At 45.5% G+C, this 18,743-nt stretch overlaps 1 non-coding gene across 1 annotated transcript; it reads left to right on the plus strand.

The window, feature by feature from the left end:
- The first annotated feature begins 3,779 nt into the window (after nt 1–3,779).
- On the plus strand, nt 3,780–3,886 carry LOC145013430 (small nucleolar RNA R71). The gene has a single exon (XR_013664990.1). It is a non-coding gene; the product is annotated as a small nucleolar RNA R71 (small nucleolar RNA).
- The last annotated feature ends 14,857 nt before the right edge of the window (nt 3,887–18,743 follow it).

Consider the following 18,743-nt stretch of genomic DNA (forward strand, 5'->3'; position numbering starts at 1 on the left):
GTGGTATCATAAAATGACCCCCGATATTCACCACTGCTCGCATCACGCCCAAGACTTGAATGGTCAAGTCGGTATACGGGAATCGAGTAAGATTCCTCACAAAGTCATGGGTCAAAATCTGATATGACCTAGCCAGGCGAGTAACCAAATGCCCCCCAGTAATCGGGCTCCCAGGCCTAAAGTTGGCCGCTTTCTTCCCCATAAACCTTGCCAACATATAAGGCAAATCACAGCAAACCCCCGGGGTAATAAGAGTCCATAAATAAAATAGATTCTGGAGGGGGACCTTGTCACCATGATGCTTGTGATTGATTGAAAACGTGATGAGGCGGTGCAAAAATCGGAGAACAGGATTCCGAATTTTTGACTCACTCGAGTCACGAGTGTTGTATTCATGGTTAGAAATGCCCCGCCAAAACTGCACATCCAAGATACCCGGAGTAAAATTCCGCACACATCCAAGCAAGAAAGGGATAAAAAATGGAGATTGCGTCTCCACTTCCGTATAGAGCCCCATACGCCAAGAAAATTCCCGAAGGCTACACTCACGATATACACCACCCAAACGAAAAACAAGTGCCCTATTGTAGGTGGCATCAAGGGTGCGTTCTTCGAAACATACGGTAGAGAAAAATTCTACCGATAATTCCCGGTACACTGGTTCTTGAATGGTGAATAAATTCCTCCACCGGTGAGAAGTAAACGAAAATTGATCTCCAACATAAGTCTTTGACCAATAACGTCCCAGCTCCGCTACCATGCCCACTCCACCTAGCCATCCCCAATCAATAATCGGGGCTATTGCAAACTCCCTATTATATAACCATCCAAGCCGATTCTCGTAGGTTGTTAGCAACGGTCGGGGAATGTTTTGAGGAAACTGGTATAAAGGATGTATGCTTGCGACATCTATCGGGTCTTCTTCCTGCGGAACAGCTCGTCGTGGTCCCATTTCTGCAATTAGAACAAACCAAAACAGCAAACAACCAACACATTAAACAGTTTAAATAATTTGACAGAAGTCACGACGTGGCTAGGCTGCGCCACGTCGTGGGTCGCGTCGTTCACAGCGTGTTGATCGATCTAATTGCATGCGATTTCTACTAAAATCAATGGTTGTGGATTGTTCCTATGACCATTAAAGGTATACTTAATCTAAAATCAACCATTGGATTCAACCAATTTCGTGAATCATACAAACCCTAACCATGAAAACTTGAAATTAGAAGAATTACTACAGAATAATAAAGAAATCACGTACCAAATAGATGAATTGGCAAGATCTTGCAAGGAAATTAGAAGTAGAAACGAAATTAGCTGTGGGGTTACAATGTTTCCGTTCGTGCGGCAGCCTCACAAGTGGGAATGAGAATTATCAGTCAAAGGGTTTTAAACAATTGGTCCCCCCTGATTTTTAACGGCCACGACGTGGCGGGTGATGCCCACGTCGTGGACCTTAAATTTTTGTTTTCTCAGTCGCGCATTCTCTTTTTCCCACGACGTGGCTGGGCTATGCCCACGTCGTGGAGACTGCCAGATGCAAAAGTCTCAATAATGTTTATCATATTAATTAATTATTTTGCATATCAATCATTATTTAAAGTTCCCTACAACTAATTTTCTACTAGTTACCGGGTTTTTTTTTTTTTTTTAGATGATGCATCGATGTCTTTCCTACTTAAAAAGGAAGAAAATTAAAAAAAAAAAAAAAAAGAAAATGCAAACCAAACTCGGGTTGCCTCCCAAGAAGCGCTCCTTTTTCTTGGAGTCTTGAGTTGGACTCCGTGCCTTCTACGTTGAATCTTCGGAAGAGTCCTCCACCAAGATCTTTTGTTCCTTGAACCGCCTTTTGTAAGCTTGAACTCTCTTTTTATACGCCTTCTTTGAATTCTCCTTTTTAGCTTTTCCCTTTTCTTCAAGCTTGCGTTTTGTGCCCGTGGTTTCCTCCTTGTACTTTATGTCATTCTCTTCTGCTTTCACCACCGGCTTTGTTACTCTTGAAGTGTCCTGCTCTTCATCACTTGTTATTTCCTCATCCTCTTTTCTTACCCAAGAAGGCGGGCTCTTGTAGGCTATGACTTCAATCCAATATGGAACAGATGCCTTTGGTTTTGTCATTTTGACTTGATGAACTACTTTTATCTCTTCTTCCATAAGCTTTTCCAGTTCTTCTAGTTCATTCTCTTCATTAATTGTGAACACCTCTTCTTTATTTTCTTGAAAGTCATCCTTTATCCCAAAGAATTCTTGTTCATCTCCAACCCTCGAAGTTAGCTTTGACTCGCAGATATCAACAAGGGCACCAGCAGTGTTGAGCAATGGTCGTCCTAGGATTATCGGAACATCTGGATCTTCTTTCATGTCCATGACTACAAAGTCTATTGGAAAAATAAATTTTCCAATTCTCACCAAAATATCCTCCACTCTGCCTCGGGGTTGTGTCACCGAACGGTTCGCCATGTGAATCTTCATTTTTGTAGCCTTCATCTTCTGAATCCCAATTTTTGATAAAATGAAAAAGGCATTAGATTAATGCTAGCCCCAGAATCGGCTAAAGCATTAACCTTCATTTTATTCCCAAACTCGCATGGAAGAGTGAGGCGTGCAGGATCCCCCATCTTTTCTGGTGTTTCTCCCAAAACAACTTTTGAAGTTTGTTCACTCAGAATCACTGTAGACTGCTTCTTTAATTGCCTTCGCGTATCCATCAAGTCTTGCAGTAATTTCTGGTTTTCGGAAGCTTTGGATAAGGATTCAACAAAGGGAGTATTAATTGGGATCCCTTTCACATGCTTCACAAACTCTAAATGTTCCTTCTCCAGTCGACAAGTGCTGTGCGGGTGGGAAATGGCATAGGTGGATGATAAGCTGGAATAGGCGCAAAGGGTTTTTGCTCAGACTTGCGCCACGTCATGGCGAGAGGAGAGTCACGTCGTGGGTCGCCTGGTTCAGCACTTTCTCCATTGTCGTTCCTTAATTTCTTGGGCTGTTGCGGTTCTTCTTCCAACGCCTCCAGGAACTCAGATATTGTATCTTCTTCAGTATTGATGGCCATTACGTGAGATTGGGCTTGTACTTCGGGACTCTTCGGAGAAAATTTTTCATGAACTAAAGTTGCTAGTTGACCAAATTGTACTTCAAGGTTATGGATGGAGGCTTGTTGGTTCTTGATCAATGTTTGTTGTTCCATGATAGCGGAATTCGTGGCCTCGTGTCGCTTTTCCGATGCTTCCATAAATTTCATTAAAATGGTCTCTAGGTCAGGTTTCTTCTCGGCTGGTGGATGCTCCTTTTGATATAGGCCTCGACCTGTCTGCCTATACTTCTCTTCTTTTTGCTTCCTATATTCTTCATATGGCAGCCACTCCTTCTTCGGTTTCCTCCAGTCCTCTTCAAACTTATCCCCATTAGAGTAGCACACTTGAGCTTTTCTGTTCCCAAATTCATCCATGTTGCAGTCCTTGGTCAAGTGTGGACCATTGCATCGCTCGCACCCCACTCTTATAGCGTGTATCGACTGGTCCATTTTTGTTATCCTGCGATCCATGTGATTCAGCATGGCCATGACAGCTGCAATTTCTTCAGTTTGGGCTCCTCCACCGCCTTTGCTTCCATCCTGCCTCGGGTTATGGTATTCGCGGGAGTGTTTCGCGAATTCTTCAATTAGCTCCTTGACTTCCCTTGGATTTTTCCTTGTCAACGGTACTTGAGAATCAAGGAGTTGTCTTGTCATCACATTGACCCCATCATAAAAGATTGACATCTCTTGCTGCACATTTAGGTCATGTTGCGGGCAGTTTCTGAGTAAGCCCTTGTAACGCTCCCACGCTTCGTACAGTGACTCCCCCGGCTGTTGCTCAAAGTTGGCTATTGCCTTCTTGAGTTTGGCTATCTTGGATGGCGGGCAAAACTGGTCTGGGAATTGCTCACGCATTTGAGCCCAAGTGGTGATTGTACCCGGTGGGAGTGCTTTTAACCATTCCTTAGCAGTTCCTTTGAAAGTAACGGGCAGCATCCTAAGCAAGACGGTGTTCCTGTTGACATTTGGTACATTGAAGTAATCAGCAATGTCATTGACTTCATCTAGATGCTTAAAAGCATCCTCATGGTCTTTCCCGAAAAATGGGATGTCCTTCAGCGCAGTCAATATGTGTCCCTTCAGCTCGAATGTGGCATTGGCAGGCATTGCGGGTTGGACTAATCCGGGACCCACATCTTCGCGGATCCGCTTCTTGTAAGCTCCCATGGACATTTCTTCAATATTTGCCATCTCGTTCTGTAGCACCTGGTTTCCGATATGTGAATTTTAGCCTTGGACTCGGCGAGTCATAAGGTCCGACTCGCCGAGTAGGAACGAGACTTAGGACACGTTTTAAGTGGGCGACTCGGCGAGTCCATATCCTGGACTCGGTGAGTCACCGCTGCTGGATGAAACCCTAAGTTTCAAGGGTTTGCACCCTATTTAAACCCTCATTCCGCCCCAACTCGTCCCCATTCACCCCCAGAAGTCCCCCAACATCGTTTTCCCTTATTTCCTTGAGAGATTGAAGTGTTCTTGGTGTGTTCTTGAAGATTTTAAGGAGAAAGAGGAGTAGATCAAGTAGAGGAGAAGGAGATCAGCCATCTTTGTGTCATTTCAACATTTTCCTTGAGGTATATCTAGTTTTCCCCCTGTTTTTATGCTTAGGATTTCATGTGGGACACTCTTGGGCAATTCTTCAAGCTTGTTTGTGCTTAATGATTCGTAATAAGTGGATTAACCTTTAGATCTAGGCAAGATTGAGCTCCAGGAGCTCAGATCTGTGAGCTTTATGGCCCCATGTGGCTTGTTCATCCTAGATCTACCCTTTTGGGGCATTTTGCACCCTAAAATCCACATTGGTGAATATCCACACGTAAAGTTGGAAACTTTACGTGTGATATGTGTCCTAGAAGTCCAGATCTATGAATGGCATGGACTGAAATCGAGAAAATCTGTGTATTTGGTGGATGCATGGCGACGACTCGGCGAGTCCTATAGGTGACTCGGCGAGTCTGATCGCGATTCACCGATTTGGTCCCTTCATGATGTGTCGAGTTGAGTCGTGAGTCACAGGGGGTGACTCGATGAGTTGGGAGCTGAACTCATCCATGTTAGGACTCGGCGAGTCAATGCCCTGACTCGGTGAGTCCAAGGCAATCTTCATAGATTAAGAACAGACTCGGCGAGTTGTTCATACAACTCGACGAGTCTTAGCATAAAGTGTTCTTCGGATGAAGATGAACTCGGCGAGTTGTTCATACAACTCGGCGAGTAGGATGAAGGAGTTGAATGATAGTTAGAAGATGAACTCGTCGAGTCATAGCCCAACTCGACGAGTAGAACCAGGGACCCAGGACAATGGTTTGCTTGGGACTCGGTGAGTGGAGATCCACTCGGCGAGTCGGGTCAACTGAAAGTTGACCCTAGCATTGGCTTAGAGCTAGACTGGGGATAAAATGGTCATTTTATCTAAAGGACAGTTAGCAGTGTTTGATTGAGTATGTTGTGGGATTTGCAGCCGGAGGACTCCCGGAGCAGCAACAGTCAGTTAGTTCCCGATCAGTTCAGCAGCTACTTTGAGGTGAGTTACCTTCCAGTAGTGGTGGGTCTAAGGCCACAATGCCGGCCCACCAGTAGGAGACGAATGATAGATGATTGTCTTTGTGAAATCATCTAGGTTTGCTATTACCTGTTATGTTAAATGCTATCATGATACGTTATATGCAGTAGTAGTAGAGTTCGGTTGTTAGGACCGCTGGGTAGTCAGACACCCCAGAATTATCTGACTGTATGTGATGGTATGCTTGTATGTTGGTCTGTTATGTTATGCGATAGAGGTAGCGGGAGGGGACCAGTCCCCGAGGATCGGTTGTTAGGACCGATGGGTAGTCAGCACCCCAGAATGGCTTGACATGGGTAGTCAGCACCCCAGAATGGCTTGACACGGGTAAGACGGCACCCCAGAATGGCCGTATGGGTAGGTCGGCACCCCAGAATGGCCGTACCGGGTAGTCAGGCACCCCAGAATAGCCTAGCAGTACGTATGTTATGTGTTTGTATGGTATGTTGTACGTTGGGGGAAACTCACTAAGCTTTGTGCTTACGTTTACAGTTTTGTTTTCAGGTACCTCTGCATCGAAGGGGAAGGAGCCGGCGCGGTAGCGGCACGTCATACACACACTCTTCGGTTTCCGCATTTACGAGATTTACTGGGATTGTACTCTGATATTTTAATGGGATGTATGGTTTGACCTTTTAGAACATGATTACGATGTGTTATGGTGTGATCAAACAATGTTTTATTTATTAATGTTTTCTAAAGTAATATTTTAAAATGAAATTTTCGGACGTAAAAATTGGGTCGTTACAAGTTGGTATCAAAGCCCTGGTTTGAGGGATTCGGACACGCCTTCGGGAGTGTTTGGACTAAAATCGAGGGATTGAAAGATTTTTCCAAAAAAAAAAATAAAAAAAAAATAAAAAAAAAAAAAGAAATTGTTCTTTAAAACCCGGAAAAGAGTCATAAGAAAGAGCAAAGTGTGTGACGTGCGCGACTGGCCGAGCTCAAGTAAGTATTCCCCATAGTACCCATACAAGTTTGTGTTATGTTCATCAGCTTACGTAGAACTGCATGCTAGAATAGGCTAAGGATCTAGGAGTGATGCCTTACGTGCCTGCTTATGTGTTACAGCTTTATGAATATTGCATGTTAGAATTGAGTGGACAGCAGTAGGATAGCCTGTTTAGGTTATGCCTGACAGTATGAGCTTAGCATCCTATGTTAAGTGTCGTTTCTTGTTATAAGAATAGTTTTGGCTTGAGTCTGTTTTTCCCTTATCTGAATGCTGCTTGCTTCGTGCTTGGTGGGATTCTGAGTAATGGGAGTTAGCCACTAGGTAAACACGTCACACCACATGTAATCAGGGTTGAATAATCCCAAAGTATTGGAACTGGCCCTATTGCGCAGCTCTTGTTTGAGTCCAACCGTTGTAGGGACGGATCTTTCACTTGAAGGATTATCTAATCCTCATCACATGTGATGGTGTTTAGGTGGTGGCTAACTGGCATTATGAGGAGACCTACAGCAGCTGAGGACCAGTCGTGTGAACTTGAGTTTTCCCTAGGGCAAGCCTAGGATGAGAATAACAGAGAGTAGCAGTAGTAAAGGGGAGCTGGTGGAGGTGAGGAATTCCTCGAGAAGGTACGGATAGATGTGGAAGGTAGTATGGGCCCGTACTACTGAAAGCAGAGGATCCGTACCCGAGCCGAGGAAGGCCAAGACGAGACCAAGGAACCTGTAAGTAGTTGAGATCCCTCAGAAAGTAGCAGTACCACTAATGATTATTATGATGTTTTGCAGAATGGTGGTACTTCGACCGAGACCGACAGATGGCGGGTCAGGAGAGGGGTCAGGTTCAGGATCAGGCACCGAGCCGATAGATGAGAGGCTACGTGAGTTCATCACGTCGGAGATCACTAGGGGCATCCTTGAGTCGACCCCCATCATCTTTGGGTCGATCAAGGAAGGGATCGTGGAGTTGATGGAGGATCGCCTACGGGCATTCAGGAGCGACTTGGCCTCTAGCCAGTCGGGATCTCGCACACTGTCCTTCAAGGACTTCAGGGGCAGTGGTGCGCCGGATTTCCATGGGGTGAAGGACCCCATTGTCGCCAGGCGATGGATTGCGGATATTGAGTCCGCCCAGTTGACCAGCTTCTGCCCTGAGGGATCGAACGTGAGGTACGCAGCAGGGTGTTTACGGGACCGAGCCCGGGATTGGTGGGAGTCAGTGGGTGACTCGTTGGGAGCCTCGGCTATCGAGGCAATGACCTGGTCAGACTTTGTGGCTAGGTTCAGGGCAGAGTTTGCACCAGCGGTCGAGCTTCAGCAGCTGGCCAGGGAGTTTCTAGACATGAGGCAGACGACAGAGACCGTGGCGGAGATCACCGCCAAGTTTCGGGAGAGGGCTTTATTGGTGCCCCAGTATGCAGGCGACGAGGATATGAGGAGGACTCGTTACCATGATATGCTACGAGCTGACATTCGGGAGCATGTTAGCTTTTCGGCTTGCCCTACCCTGGACTCCATGATTGCCAGGGCTAGAGAGAGAGAGATAGATTTGGAGCACATCCGGAAACGGAAACTTGAGGACGGTCAGGCAGCAGGGGCTTCGGGGAAGAAGCCAAAGGGATCAGATGGGAGGACAAAAGGCCAGTCAGGACCGAGCCGCTGCAGGAGGTGCGGCAGGCCGCACGAGGGGGCGTGCAGGATGGGATCGTCAGGCTGCTACAAGTGCGGCAAGTTTGGGCATATCAGCAGGGATTGCACTGCTCCTGCGACAGTTATTCAGACATCGGAGTTGTTGTGTTTCCACTGCAACCAGAGGGGCCACAAGAAGGCCAGTTGCCCCATGTTGACAGTTTCAGCGCCAGTGAAGGCGCCAGGTCCAGCGACCCTACGGATCACGGATGGCCGTCAGGGCAAGGCAGAGGCTCCAGTGGTGAGGAGTCGGGCATTTCAGTTGACTGCCGAGGAGGCACGCGCCGCGCCCGATGTGGTGATGGGTATGATTCCTTCCTTCTACCTTTTATTTTACGTGGTTATGATATTGATATGTGCTCCGTATGTATACATGTGTATTAGGATCGTTCCATGTGAACGGCATCCCGGTTCAGGTATTGTTCGACTCGGGTGCATCCCGATCGTTTGTTTCTCTTGCTCTTAGCAAGAGATTTCATGAGACTTCAGGCGAGTTGGATTGCCCGTTAGAGGTAGAGATTGCTGACGATCGATCGGTGCGCGCATCGATGGTGTTTCGAGATTGTGTTCTGCGACTGTTTGAGGAGCGTTACCTGGTAGACTTGGTTCCCATTCCATTGCGTGGGAACAAGGTGATTATTGGTATGGATTGGTTGAGCCCTAATGGGGCAGTGATAGATTGCGCACAGCAGCTAGTGCGAGTCAGGACCCCAAGCGGGGGAGAGTTAGTGATTCATGGAGAGCGGCCGCAGTGTGGGCCCACAGTATGTTCAGCAGCGAGGGCTAGGCACTACCTTCAGCAAGGATGCGCGGGTTATATCGCGTATGTGATGGATACCCGGGAGGCGGGTAAGGCGACCGTGAGCGAGGTCCCGGTGGTTCGAGATTTTGCTGATGTTTTCCCGGAGGAACTACCTGGGATACCTCCGGAGCGACAGGTGGAGTTCAGGATTGACCTCATTCCCGGTGCGGCTCCGATAGCCAAAGCACCATATCGGTTGGCTCCTCCCGAGATGCAGGAGTTGTCTGCGCAGCTGCAGGAGCTGCTGGACAAGGGATTTATTCGGCCGAGCAGCTCACCCTGGGGAGCCCCGATTCTGTTTGTAAGAAAGAAGGACGGGTCGCATCGGATGTGTATAGATTATCGGGAGCTGAACAAGGTAACGGTGAAGAACCGATACACACTTCCAAGGATTGACGACCTATTTGACCAGCTTCAGGGAGCATCTTGGTTCTCCAAGATTGACTTGCATTCGGGGTATCATCAGATGAGGGTCAGGGAGGAGGATATGCAGAAGACTGCGTTTCGGACGCGCTATGGTCATTACGAGTTCGTGGTGATGCCGTTTGGGCTCACCAATGCCCCTGCCGCGTTCATGGACCTCATGAACCGCGTGTGTAGACCGATGTTGGATCGGTCTGTGATAGTCTTTATCGATGATATCTTGGTCTATTCCAAGACTCGGGAGGAACACGAGGAGCATCTGAGGGAGGTATTGGAGACCCTGAGGAGGGAGAGCTTGTATGCCAAGTTCTCCAAGTGTGAGTTTTGGTTGCGCGAGGTGCAATTTCTTGGACACCTCGTCAACCAGAACGGGATTCTGGTTGATCCGGCCAAGGTCGAGGCCGTGATGAGATGGGAGGTCCTGAAGTCTCCATCCGAGATTCGGAGCTTCCTGGGATTGGCGGGCTACTATCGGAGATTTATCCAGGATTTCTCCAAGATAGCCGTACCCCTGACACGACTAACGAAGAAAGCCATGGTCTTTCGGTGGGAACCCGAGCAGCAGGCTGCGTTTGAGATGCTGAGACAGAGATTGTGTGAGGCACCGATCCTAGCCCTGCCTGAGGGCGTAGAGGATTTTGTGGTTTACTGCGATGCGTCCATTTCAGGGTTGGGCGCAGTTCTGATGCAGAGAGGGCATGTCATTGCCTACGCTTCGCGGCAGCTCAAGCCTCACGAGGCAAATTACCCGACGCACGATTTGGAGTTGGGGGCGGTGGTCTTTGCCCTCAAGATTTGGCGGCATTACCTCTACGGGGTTCGGTGTACCATCTACACGGACCACAAGAGTTTGAGGTACGTCATGGACCAGCCAAATCTGAATATGAGGCAGCGGCGGTGGTTGGACGTGGTGAAGGATTATGATTGCGAGATCCTTTACCACCCGGGGAAGGCCAATGTGGTGGCCGATGCGCTTAGCCGCAAGACGGTGCCGATCAGGGACGTCTGTTTGAGGATGACTGTGGTGACTCCCCTGTTGGAGCAGATTCGGGAGGCTCAACAGGAAGCTATCAAGGAAGAGCATCGAAAGAGCGAGCGTGTGGTGGGTCAGGTTTCCTCCTTTGATTATGATGGTAGAGGACTTTTGACATTACACCGTAGGGTGTGGGTGCCGTATCACGGTTGCGTGCGTTAGATTTTGATGGAGGAGGCGCACAAGTCTCGATTTTCTATTCATCCCGGGGCGACGAAGATGTATAGGGATCTTCGTCCGGATTATTGGTGGCCTTGCATGAAGCGGGATGTGGCATGGTACGTCGAGCGGTGTTTGACCTGCAGGAAGGTCAAGGCCGAACATCAGAGGCCGCATGGCAAAATGCAGCCGTTGGACATTCCACTGTGGAAATGGGAAGATGTCACGATGGATTTTATCACAAAGCTTTCCAGGACCGCACGGGGAGTGGATTCGATTTGGGTCATCGTGGATAGATTGACCAAGAGTGCTCACTTTATTCCAATTCAGGAGAGCATATCGGCCGAAAAATTGGACGACATCTATATCAGGGAGATTGTGGCGCGGCATGGGGTGCCAGTATCGGTGATCTCGGACAGAGATGTGCGTTTTACTTCCAGATTTTGGAAGAAATTCCATGACGAGTTGGGCACTCGTCTGCATTTTAGCACCGCCTTTCACCCGCAGACAGATGGTCAGAGTGAGCGGACCATCCAGACTTTGGACGACATGTTGCAGGCGTGTGTACTGGATTTCGGTGGCAGCTGGGATAACTATCTTCCTTTGGATGAGTTCTCCTACAACAACAGCTATCACGCGAGTATTGACCGACCCCCGTTCGAGATGTTGTATGGGCGGAAGTGCAGAACCATGATATGTTGGGGGGAGGTTGGCCAGAGAGTCATGGGAAGCACCGAGGTGGTGCTAGAGACGACCGAGAGGATCCAGCAGGTTCGGAGCAGACTTCAGACTGCACAGAGTCGGCGGAAAAGCTACGCCGATAGACGTCGATCCGACTTGGAGTTTCAAGTCGGGGATATGGTCCTCCTGAAAGTGTCTCCTTGGAAAGGTGTCATTCGATTCAGGAAGCGGGGCAAGTTGGGCCCAAGATTCATCGGGCCGTTCAGGGTTGCAGCCCGGGTGGGCAAGGTGGCGTATAGGCTGGATCTGCCAGCCGAGCTTAGTCAGATCCACAGCACCTTCCATGTTTCGCAGCTACGGAAGTGCCTGGTGGACGATTCAGCAGTAGTACCGTTGGAGGATATTCAGGTTGATGACAGCTTGAATTACATTGAGCGCCCAGTCGCAATACTTGACAGAAAGACCAAGACATTGAGAAACAAGAGGGTAGAGCTAGTAAAGGTGCAATGGCAGCACTGCAAGGGTTCGGAATGGACTTGGGAACCGATGGACGAGATGATGGAGCATTACCCCGAGCTGTTTCAGGACCGGGCAGTAGACTTCGAGGACGAAGTCTAAAATAAGTGGGGGAGATTTGTAGCACCTGGTTTCCGGTATGTGAATTTTATTTAGGCGTTGCCCTATTTTAGCCTTGGACTCGGCGAGTCATAAGGTCCGACTCGCCGAGTAGGGACGAGACTCAGGACACGTTTTAAGTGGGCGACTCGGCGAGTCCATATCCTGGACTCGGCGAGTCACCGCTGCTGCATGAAACCCTAAGTTTCAAGGGTTTGCACCCTATTTAAACCCTCATTCCGCCCCAACTCGTCCCCATTCACCACCAGAACTCCCCCAACATCGTTTTCCCTTATTTCCTTGAGAAATTGAAGTTTTCTTGGTGTGTTCTTGAAGGTTTTGAGGAGAAAGAGGAGTAGATCAAGTAGAAGAGAAGGAGATCAACCATCTTTGTGTCATTTCAACATTTTCCTTGAGGTATATCTCGTTTTCCCCCTGTTTCTATGCTTAGGATTTCATGTGGGACACTCTTGGGCAATTCTTCAAGCTTGTTTGTGCTTAATGATTCGTAATAAGTGGATTAACCTTTAGATCTAGGCAAGATTGAGCTCCAGGAGCTCAGATCTGTGAGCTTTATGGCCCCATGTGGCTTGTTCATCCTAGATCTACCCTTTTGGGGCATTTTGCACCCTAAAATCCACATTGGTGAATATCCACACGTAAAGTTGGAAACTTTACGTGTGATTTGTGTCCTAGAAGTCCAGATCTATGAATGGCATGGACTGAAATCGAGAAAATTTGTGTATTTGGTGGATGCATGGCGACGACTCGGCGAGTCGTATAGGTGACTCGGCAAGTCTGGTCGCGAGTCACCGATTTGTTCCCTTCATGATGTGTCGAGTTGAGTCGTGAGTCACAGGGGGTGACTCGGTGAGTTGGGAGCTGAACTCATCCATGTTAGAACTCGGCGAGTCAATGCCCTGACTCGGCGAGTCCAAGGCAATCTTCATAGATTAAGAAAAGACTCGGCGAGTTGTTCATACAACTCGGCGAGTCTTAGCATAAAGTGTTCTTCGGATGAAGATGAACTCGGCGAGTTGCTCATACAACTCGGCGAGTAGGATGAAGGAGTTGAATGACAGTTAGAAGATGAACTCGTCGAGTCATAGCCCAACTCGATGAGTAGAACCAGGGACCCAGGACAATGGTTTGCTTGGGACTCGGCGAGTGGAGATCCACTCGGCGAGTCGGGTCAACTGAAAGTTGACCCTAGCATTGGCTTAGAGCTAGACCGGGGATAAAATGGTCATTTTATCTAAAGGACAGTTAGCAGTTTTTGATTGAGTATGTTGTGGGATTTGCAGCCGGAGGACTCCCGGAGCAGCAACAGTCAGTTAGTTCCCGATCAGTTCAGCAGCTACTTTGAGGTGAGTTACCTTCCAGTAGTGGTGGGTCTAAGGCCACAATGCCGGCCCACCAGTAGGAGACGAATGATAGATGATTGTCTTTGTGAAATCATCTAGGTTTGCTATTACCTGTTATGTTAAATGCTATCATGATACGTTATATGCAGTAGTAGTAGAGTTCGGTTGTTAGGACCGCTGGGTAGTCAGACACCCCAGAATTATCTGACTGTATGTGATGGTATGCTTGTATGTTGGTCTGTTATGTTATGCGATGGAGGTAGCGGGAGGGGACCAGTCCCCGAGGATCGGTTGTTAGGACCGATGGGTAGTCAGCACCCCAGAATGGCTTGACATGGGTAGTCAGCACCCCAGAATGGCTTGACACGGGTAAGACGGCACCCTAGAATGGCCGTATGGGTAGGTCGGCACCCCAGAATGGCTGTACCGGGTAGTCAGGCACCCCAGAATAGCCTGGCAGTACGTATGTTATGTGTTTGTATGGTATGTGGTACGTTGGGGGAAACTCACTAAGCTTTGTGCTTACGTTTACAGTTTTGTTTTTAGGTACCTCTGCATCGAAGGGGAAGTAGCCGGCGCGGTAGCGGCACGTGATACACACACTCTTCGGTTTCCGCATTTACGAGATTTACTGGGATTGTACTCTGATATTTTTATGGGATGTATGGTTTGACCTTTTAGAACATGATTACGATGTGTTATGGTGTGATCAAACAATGTTTTATTTATTAATGTTTTCTAAAGTAATATTTTAAAATGAAATTTTCGGACGTAAAAATTGGGTCGTTACACGTTCCTTGGCTCATTCTCGGGTTTACTCGTGTGTTCTTCAAATTCTGGCTCGGTGTCGCTTTCGTACTCGGTTTGCACGGGTGAATGATCCAAATGCTCAAGATTGCTCTTGTGCTTCGTTGAGGAACTTGACTCTCCTGTCTTCTTTCCTGACTTCCTAAAGAAGGCTGACTTCAATTCTTGAAAGGGCGTCTTTTTCTTGTGAATTGTAGACTCGAGATCTTCTAGTGGTGGCACCAATGGTGTGTTTGAGCCTCTGGTCATTAACTCCTGCAACTTGCTAAACTAAAACGTAAAACTGGACTAAAATAAGAAAAACTAAAAATGACCTCTCAGATTTCACGTCGTGAGTATACTAAATCTCACATCGTGAACTCTGCGACAAACAAAACAATAATTAAACTAAGATAAGCTAGCAAGATAAATAACCAATTAAGCTTTCTGCAGATTTTATTCCTAAAAAAAAAAAAGATTAATCTAATGCAACTAAATAAGCTAATAATCTGCACTGTTCCCCGGCAACGGCGCCAAAAACTTGATGTGCACGAAAGTACCCACTAATTTTAATATTTATAACCTAACAAACTATGACTAACTATGCACTTATAGGCAATGTACCTAGTCAGATTACAGTATAGCTTAGGTAAGTCGGGTGTCGATCACAGGGAAAGGTGTTACTAATTAACCTAATTACTAATAAATTGACCTAATTTATTAACAAATTTAATAAGGGGGGTTTATCTGATTTTGCAAGATCAAATGAACTTAATCAAATTAATAAAAACACACTCTTGCTTAGTTGAATCCACTTCTTCCTTATGGCTAGCTAATGATTATGGGTTATTAAGTTGGGTTTTAGTTATATTAGTAATTTAGTTCTATCTTACCAATAAGTAACTAATTCATATTAAACCATCTATGTTCACACATAATAAAACACAGAACTAATTATGAATGTGAATATGCTATGTAAGATTTGTTGTATCAACGCAATTATGGTCACAATTTACGTTCTCTATCACAGCTAAGATTTATTTAGCCTAATTAGTAACTAAGATTGGTCAATCCTAGCTCTAACAATTTAATGTTCACTAAATTATTAGGTAAACAAGTTCATGTAGTTTCATAGTCACTAAGCTACACAGAACATGCAATCTAGCAATTAGATAAGCAAATAATAACATGCTAGGTTATACAAATCAAACACAAACAACTCTTACCAACTCAAATTAATCCATAAACATATAACTATTCATAAGTTCAAAGATTCATCTAGCTAAGCAAAAGTAGCTAGATTTAGCTGCTCATCATAGTAATTAAACTAGCACAGCTAAAACTAATGAAAAACATGTTTATAATCAACTAAATATAAAACTTTACTTCTTTTGGTGTTGAAATCCCTCTTCCAGGACCTTTCTTCTCTTCTGAAACGTCTCCTGGAACTCCTTTTCTGCTGCAAAAAGTCCCTTTATTCGTAATAATAGGAGAACTTATATAATCCTCAAAAACCTGCGCCACGTCGTGGCCATATGCGCGACGTCGTGGGCTCCAAGTAAAACGTATCCTTCAAGGAAATCCTCCGTGTCGCGATGTTTATCTACTGGAACACCCGTGCCACATCGTGGGATGCACCGCCACGTCGTGAATTAAGCTCTTATTATGAAATTATTATTTTCTTGTCTTCCAAGCCTCCCATGTTCCCCATTTTGTCACCTCTGGTCCCTCTCTTCGAAAATCCTTTGTATTGACTGAAAATAACAATTTAAACTCATAAATATCACTATTCTGCACATATTATCAATTTATTAATAAAAATGTACTTAAATACTGCCTAAAAATAAGTATGAATATGGCAATATCAATGTTACAGGTTGGTATTAGAGCCTTGGTTTGAGGGATTCAAACACACTCTCGGGTGTGTCTGGACATAAATCTAGGGTTTGAGATATTTTTCCAAGAAAAATAATTTTCCAGAAATTAAAAATTAAGGATTTTTCGTAAAGAACAAGGAGTGATGTGTGCAATCAGCCGAGCTCAAGCAACTTTTCCCAATATACCCATACATGTTATGTTATGATATGAATTGTGAATATGTGAACTGCATTCTAGATTAGAGATAAGGATCTAGGAAGGATGCATTGTATGCCTACTGCATGAGCTTATCGAACTGCATGCTAGCACTGGTCAGTTAGTGATAGGATGGCCTCTTTAGGTTATGCCTGAATGTATGAGCCTTCGCATTACATGTTAGTACAGATTCTTGAATAGAGGATAGAATGGTATGAATAGTGATATGCTAGTTAGATTTTCCCCATTGTCTGAATGTTGCCTACTTTGTTCTCTTTATGGCTCTTGGTGATGTGAATTGACTTCTAAGTGGATATGAAAAGTCACATGGGGCATAGATTGGACAATCTTACAGTGAAGGACTTGGACATATTGTGCAACTCTTGTCTGAGTCCAACTGATCTAGGATTAAATCTTTTACTCGAAGGATTATCTGATCTCTATTGCATGGAACTATATCCATGAGGTAGTTAGTTGACATTGCTAGGAGTCTTTCAGCAGCTGAGGGCTAGGTGAGGTCGAGAACCTAGGAAAGTCTAGGAAATGCTTTAGTGGATTTGGTTGCGCTGTTAGCGAGAATTTTGGGTATCAGTTTGAGAGGGTGATGTAGGAACCCACTTTTATAACGAACGGTCAATGCGGAAGTAAGATATCTCGAGATTAATCGTGTTTTTGGAAGTATGAACACAAAGAACATAATATAAGTTCATAAAAAAAACTAAGAACAAAGAGAGATAAAATATATTGCACGAAGAACATGGTGGGAGAGAAACTCTCCCTGGGTGGGAGAACCCACCAATCTCTCGCTCTCTCACTCTCTAGGATTACATGGTAAGAAAAGTGAGCTAGCTAAAAAGTAAGATATGACCAACTCTCCCTTTATATTGGAGGGAGAGTATTTACACCAACAATACAAAATAAAGGGAAAATACAACCTAATAAACACTAATTATTTCTGGAGCATTTACATGCACCAACATTCTCTCCCTAAATGCTGACAAATGATGAGAGATCCAATAAGTGATACAAGGCTATAATACAATAATCCAACTAGCAAGCGTGGTAATAAAATGAACTCAATTGCTAAAATGTCTCTGAATTGTGAAGTTTCTGTGAAGTCTGAAAATGGCCATGAATCTCTAACAATGAAGGTGTTCGACTTCAAAGCACAACCAATGAAGTAGAAAAGATAAGATCCAAATCTTCAAACTAGTCATAATCACCTGAAGAAGGAGGTCACCATGAGCAAGTAGAAGATCCAATAAAAGAAACACTTCGGCTTCAAAAGTCTGAAAAACATCTCGAATTCTCGAATCATAATACATAGAAATTCTTCAAAGAATAACCTGCTAAAAATGTGAAGCATCCATAAAATGTAGTCCAGATGAAGATAATGTGAGTCTAAAAACATTGTCCAGCAAAGCCGAAAATGTGATCCAGGGAGTTGGGTAACCGTTGAGATTGGCTAGTGACGGAACACTAGTTGGTAAGTGCTAGTTGTCATCAGGTCGATCATTGTAAGGTAAGAGGGATTAGGAATCCTTCAATTCTCATGTGCTTTAGAAATTTAATCAATTCAAAGTGGGGGAGAATCATTTAGGTATTCGGGAGCAGGAGCGGTTACGAAACTAGGATGAGTGTCGCATCCCCGTTAAGGATGGCAAACCAAGTGGCTACTTGGTTTGAGGGTTATGTGAGTTGGGAGTTCGGTAAACCTTACCAACATGTGAATCGCATCTTCTTGGTGTTTGATAGCAGAATTTGGGGAATCCGGTTGGGGTTCCGATCACGAATTGAGTTTAGTTTGGGCGTTTGGTCAAGTGCGTGCTCGACTGTGTGTGCATTTCAAATTGATAGATTAGGGTTAAGGCAACGGGCTGCGATTTTGTTATGGAAAAAGTGTTGTAAAACTATGGGGGTAGCCATAACATTCAAAAGTAGTTAGATAGTATGGAAAGTGTTGTAAGACTGCGGCTATAGCTGTAGCATTTACAAGGTTGGCAAATAGTTTTAGAGTGTTGTAAGTCTGTGGGTGTAGCCATAGCTTTCTACAGGTTGGCAAATAGTACTACAGTGTTGTATGATTGCGGGTGTAGTCATAGCATTCACTACATTGGTAGATAGCATGGGAGTGTTGTTAGATCGCGTAAGGAACAGTAGTACCCACCAGTTCGGGTGCATCAGTGAGGGCGTGGCAAATACACAGATTGGTTTATAGATTTTCTCAGATGAATTAAACTTATTTGGGCGAGTGATATGACCATAGGGTCACAACTACAGTCATGGGATCAAGGAAGAAATGGATCGTATAAGGCCGTTTCTGGTATAAGGTTACCTTTTGGTCATGTAACATTCACTTTTATTCTTGGATTTGGTGACATGGGGATTCGATGTATGAACTTCATCGGTTGGATCAGGAGGTCGTTAGAGCCATAGTGGTAAGAAAACTAATGGTAATTGTTGACAAAAGAGGATTCGTTTTAAAGTCGTATGGGGGGACTGTGTGGGAGTCTTTTAAGCTCTGC

The sequence above is a fragment of the Lactuca saligna genome, chromosome 8, assembly GCF_052625555.1.
Source record: "Lactuca saligna cultivar CGN05327 chromosome 8, ASM5262555v1, whole genome shotgun sequence".
NCBI lineage: Eukaryota > Viridiplantae > Streptophyta > Magnoliopsida > Asterales > Asteraceae > Lactuca > Lactuca saligna.